This window comes from Rutidosis leptorrhynchoides, chromosome 2, assembly GCF_046630445.1.
Source record: "Rutidosis leptorrhynchoides isolate AG116_Rl617_1_P2 chromosome 2, CSIRO_AGI_Rlap_v1, whole genome shotgun sequence".
NCBI lineage: Eukaryota > Viridiplantae > Streptophyta > Magnoliopsida > Asterales > Asteraceae > Rutidosis > Rutidosis leptorrhynchoides.
In genome coordinates this window covers 505,253,913-505,260,510 of record NC_092334.1, presented here as the reverse complement: position 1 = coordinate 505,260,510, position 6,598 = coordinate 505,253,913, and positions in this window count along the sequence as shown.

Below are 6,598 nucleotides of genomic sequence, written 5' to 3'. Positions count from 1 at the left end.
TGGTTCTCCAGTTGGGCATAAAAGAAAGAATCTACCTACGGCAATAGCAAGAGCTTATCAGATGGTTGGAGATGCAGATGTTGAATATGATGTGAATACAGGTATGCTTCAAAATCCTAGTACTGTTTAGTTGTATATATGTATGTGATTGTGTATATATATATATGTATATGTCTGTGTGTGTGTGTGGATTGGTAGATCTTGATTGTAGTGTAAGATTTATTTTGTTGCATGATGTTGTTTATGTTTTGGGTGCGACCCTTGTGTGCCATGTGGGGTAAGGGTGACCCTTAGGTTGACTTTTTGGGATTGAAGACCGTGACTTTGATAGAGATGTGTTTGGTATCTTTATGGAGTGTACATTTGGATGACAGAAATTTGTTAGATAGTGACACGAGTATGAGTGATATGCCGATAGTGGACTTTATTGGCCAGATATTTCCTATGCTTGTTGGATGTGTAATGATGTTGGTACATTATAGTTGAACATTTGATGGACAGTGTTTTAATATCCATGATTGGACAGATGGTGCAATTGATTAATTGTAAAGTAGTTAAATTAATTACCGATGCTTATTGAGGAGATTAATTGGACATAAGTTAGTGAATCAGAGAAGTAGAATTTTTCCACTACGAGCAACTCAGAATGAAGGTATGATTTAGGATAATATGCTTGTGTCCGGCCAACAAAAGTATATTATGATAAATCATACGGAATTTCTGGGAAGCTGAAGGAAAATTAGGTGGCCTGTGCTATATTGGATTGTGATGTGACTGGACATGAGACAAATAACCTGTGAAGTTCTGTTGACTTAATAGGTAATTTCATGGACATATGTACAGATTTTAACATGATAACTAATTCAATTTACTAAGCTTGGGATAATGGTGAAAAGTGGACTGTATAAAGAGTTGAATTGGATGACCGATCGTGAAATTTATGATACAGAATGGCGTTGAAACATGAATTTGACTCTGATTATTTGACTTGATCGTGTAGCTGTGGGCTTAGGTGGATTAACGAACGTTGATCGATGAAGATTGTGACAAATTATTTTGTATAGGGAGTGTATTGACGTCAAGAATCTCGTTTCCCTATGAAATTGTCGTGGATAATGTCGGTATCGGGGATAAGATCGATAAAGTTGATCGTGTGTTTTGGCGGTTTGAGTAACAATTTTGGATTTTATTGACCATAATTGAACCGATTCTGAGAAGAGAATCTCTTTTAAGGAGGGTAGATTTGTAACACCCGCGTTTTGGGCCTAGCTGAAATGACCCTTTTGACCTTGGGCGTGTTTGTATGTTATTATAATAATTATTTGTTTATAATTATTTGGTGTTTTAGTTGAGATTAGTTTGTGACAAGGGTCACAGAACAGGTTTGTTTATTTAATTTGAACTCCGTTAAGGCCGCCTAACGAGGTACGTAAGTTATTAGATAACTGGTAAATACCCGTGTGTGATGGGGTATTGTATTTAACCTAAATATAAAAGGAAGAAGTCAGCTTCTTCTCTCATCTTCTTGAAGCTTCCTAATTAAACACCGTACCTTCATCCCTCCCATCTACCAAACCCTAATCCTTAAACATTGATCTTGAGCTCAAATTGGTGTTAGAATCGTGCTTGTTATCGTTTACTGAGTCTATCAAGGTAAGTAACATATGTTTTCGTGTTCAATTCATGGTTAAATTCATGGTTTTGTATGAGTTTTGTAAAAAGCTTGAATTTGTGTCAAAACAAGTGAATTAAGTGTTGTTATGGTCAAATTGTTGTGGGTTTTGAGTCTATAACAAATAGTGAACAAGTTGTTTTCGATTTTGGTGTTTAAAACGAGCTCTACATCGAGATTTGAGGATTTCATCATGAAGCCCGTAGCCTTTGTTCAGTTTCTGAGGAAGATGAACACAGTCGGCCGACTGTCGGTCGACAATTGACCGACTGAGGGTTCAACCGACCGATTGTTGAGTGAACCGACCGACTGAGATTTACCTTCGGCCGATTGATGTAATACCAAGTGAATCGACCGACTGGAAAGGTCAGTCGACCGGTTGTGTCGACAGTCGACCGACTGTCAGTGTCAGTCGACCGACTGAGTGTCCAGGGCAGGATATTTTACTAAGTGTTGATTTTTAGCCGTTATGCTGTCCGTTTGTATTTTGGGGTTCAGGATGTAAATTTTGAAAGTGCATAAGTGATAGGTGGACTTTTAGCGGCGCTTTTGTGACTGATTTTTTGTACTGTGTTGTTTTGTGTTAACGGATAGAAACTAACTTGATTTGCCTTATGTTCAGGTGATAAGGATAAGGAAGAAGCTCAGTGATAGTTTATCTGAGCTGGTTGCTGGTAATCGGTGAGTGGGATTATCTCTGGGTGTAGTATAGAGTAGAAAGTTACGCTACTATGTTTATATTGTTGATAGTTGCTATGTTTAGTAGTTATGTTGTATAGTTGATCGCAGTTAAGGTTACCATGCTTTTAGTAGTATTAGTTGCATGTAGTAGTAGTAGTTGACTGGTTGTATGTGCACAAGTTGTTGTTGTTGTTGTTGGAACCTATTGTTGTTAGGTTCAGCTCAGAGAGGTCAACCTAGTTGTGGTTGGGTCTAGTTGGCTATTGTTTGTTGAGTATAGTGCTGAATGACGCATCACCTGCGTGTGGATGACTATACTGGGGATTCAGTAGTAAAGACTATCGGTAGATGCTAGACTGATCAGCTAGTGGTCGTGTGCCTGTACAAGCCGCCGATCCTCTAGTTGGAGCACAGTTGCTAGTTGTTGTTTGTTGTATGTGGTTGCATATAGCTGTTGATATAGGAGTACAAGTTGGTACTGTATGCTAGACCTTTTGATAGTTCCATTCACTTAGCCTTGTGCTAACCCCTCACCTCCTCCCTTGCAGGTTTTGGATCTTAGTGCTGGTAGGGATTGGAGTCGGGCTGACGATATGTTTGACAAGACGAACTCTGATGTTTTAAGTTTTGTAAATATGTAACTAGTCATTTAACGTAACACCTGTGGTTTGTAATAAAGTAATTAACTTATGATTTGTGATAATCATGTTTGTAACTAACTAAGGGTATTTATGTAAACTCAGTCTTCCGCTGTGATATAAAAAAAATCTAGGGTGTTACAACTTAGTATCAGAGCATAGGTTTGGCCGCATGTACATTGTGTTGAATGTCATGTTCCCAAACCTTGTGTTGTGTCAAACATATCTGAGGGGACGGGTTAAGTGATTGTAGGGATTACATGCGTTAGTTGATAGGTACTAACATGTTTTCCACTAAGCGTTTGTGTGAGTTGTTGTGGTAGTGCAGATATGGCAGATAATACAGGAAACGCAACTGGTCCGTAAGCCCCCGGAACATTCAGAGCCCCAGATGAAGACGGGTATGTGTCAGAAGAGGATCCGTAGGAACAAATTCTAGATTTAGAAAGTAATTTAAAGGAAGCACGTGACCGAATAAGGGAATTAGAACAACGCCAGTTAACAGTGAATCCCGGTGATAGTGTACCGAATCAAATGTTTAGTGGGTATCCGATGCAGTCAAATATTTAGCAGCAAATGGGAAGTGCTTTCCAACAACAACAATGGTTACCACCTAAGTGTCACTTTCCTCAACAGTATCAGGTGCCACCTCAGTTTAATCAACAGTTCCCAAATCAAATGTGGGGTCCTTATCAGATGCCAACGTTTCAACAACCGAAGAAATATACCTTCAAACAGTTTCTAAATTGTAATCCACCAGAGTACTCAGGAAGTTCTAACCCAACGGTAACCCTTAACTGGTTAAGAGAGATAGAAAAGGTTTTTGAGGCCTGTCAGTGCGAACCAGAATTACAGGTTATTTATGCTAGCCGTATGTTGAAAAATAGGGTAATGGCTTGGTGGGATACGGTTATTTCTAGTATACCAAAAGAGCAAGTGAACATGATTACTTGGGAACAATTTTATAGTAAAGTTTGTGAGCAGTATTGTTCGTCTTATGATCTCAATCGAATTAAGATGGAATTTTTGGCAATGAAAATGACTCCTCAGATGACGATAGATGAGGTAATTGAGCAGTATATGGATAAATTAAGGTTCGTGCAACAGTGGGTTCCAGACGAACAGTCCAGAATTCAACATTTTGTTAATATAATTTTACCAGAATACATAACGAAGGTTAGGATTGTAGTGACCCGAACTTTTCCATGTTTATATATATTAATTGAGATTGATATTTACATGATTAAATTTTTCCAACATGTTAAGCAATCAAACTTGTTAAGACTTGATTAATTGAAATATGTTTCATATAGACAATTGACCACCCAAGTTGACCGGTGATTCACGAACGTTAAAACTTGTAAAAACTATATGATGACATATATACTATGATAAGTAAACATATCATTAAGTATATTAACAATGAACTACATATGTAAAAACAAGACTACTAACTTAATGATTTTTAAACGAGACATATATGTAACGATTATCGTTGTAAAGACATTTAATGTATATATATATCATATTAAGAGATATTCATACATGATAATATCATGATAATATAATAATTTAAAATCTCATTTGATATTATAAACAATGGGTTAACAACATTTAACAAGATCGTTAACCTAAAGGTTTCAAAACAACACTTACATGTAACGACTAACGATGACTTAACGACTCAGTTAAAATGTATATACATGTAGTGTTTTAATATGTATTTATACACTTTTTAAAGACTTCAATACACTTATCAAAATACTTCTACTTAACAAAAATTCTTACAATTACATCCTCGTTCAGTTTCATCAACAATTCTACTCGTATGCACCCGTATTCGTACTCGTACAATACACAGCTTTTAGATGTATGTACTATTGGTATATACAATCCAATGATCAGCTCTTAGCAGCCCATTTGAGTCACCTAACACATGTGGGAACCATCATTTGGCAACTAGCATGAAATATCTCATAAAATTACAAAAATATGAGTAATCATTCATGACTTATTTACATGAAAACAAAATTACATATGCTTTATATCTAATCCATACACCAACGAACAAAAACACCTACAAACACTTTCATTCTTCAATTTTCTTCATCTAATTGATCTCTCTCAAGTTCTAAGTGTTTTTCATTTATTCTACAAGTTCTAGTTACATAAAATAAAGAATACTTTCAAGTTTGCTAGCTCACTTCCAATCTTGTAAGGTGATCATCCAACCTCAAGAAATCCTTGTTTCTTACAGTAGGTTATCATTCTAATACAAGGTAATAATCATATTCAAACTTTGGTTCAATTTCTATAACTATAACAATCTTATTTCAAGTGATGATCTTACTTGAACTTGTTTTCGTGTCATGATTCTGCTTCAAGAACTTCGAGCCATCCAAGGATCCGTTGAAGCTAGATCCATTTTTCTCTTTTCCAGTAGGTTTATCCAAGGAACTTAAGGTAGTAATTATGTTCATAACATCATTCAATTCATACATATAAAGCTATCTTATTCGAAGGTTTAAACTTGTAATCACTAGAACATAGTTTAGTTAATTCTAAACTTGTTCGCAAACAAAAGTTAATCCTTCTAAATTAACTTTTAAAATCAACTAAACACATGTTCTATATCTATATGATATGCTAACTTAATGATTTAAAATCTGGAAACACGAAAAACACCGTAAAACTGGATTTACGCCGTCGTAGTAACACCGCGGGCTGTTTTGGGTTAGTTAATTAAAAACTATGATAAACTTTGATTTAAAAGTTGTTATTCTGAGAAAATGATTTTTATTATGAACATGAAACTATATCCAAAAATTATGGTTAAACTCAAAGTGGAAGTATGTTTTCTAAAATGGTCATCTAGACGTCGTTCTTTCGACTGAAATGACTACCTTTACAAAAATGACTTGTAACTTATTTTTCTGACTATAAACCTATAATTTTTCTATTTAGATTCATAAAATAGAGTTCAATATGAAACCATAGCAATTTGATTCACTCAAAACGGATTTAAAATGAAGAAGTTATGGGTAAAACAAGATTGGATAATTTTTCTCATTTTAGCTACGTGAAAATTGGTAACAAATCTATTCCAACCATAACTTAATCAACTTGTATTGTATATTATGTAATCTTGAGATACCATAGACACGTATACAATGTTTCGACCTATCATGTCGACACATCTATATATATTTCGGAACAACCATAGACACTCTATATGTGAATGTTGGAGTTAGCTATACAGGGTTGAGGTTGATTCCAAAATATATATAGTTTGAGTTGTGATCAATACTGAGATATGTATACACTGGGTCGTGGATTGATTCAAGATAATATTTATCGATTTATTTCTGTACATCTAACTGTGGACAACTAGTTGTAGGTTACTAACGAGGACAGCTGACTTAATAAACTTAAAACATCAAAATATATTAAAAGTGTTGTAAATATATTTTGAACATACTTTGATATATATGTATATATTGTTATAGGTTCGTGAATCAACCAGTTGCCAAGTCTTACTTCCCGACGAAGTAAAAATCTGTGAAAGTGAGTTATAGTCCCACTTTTAAAATCTAATATTTTTGGGATG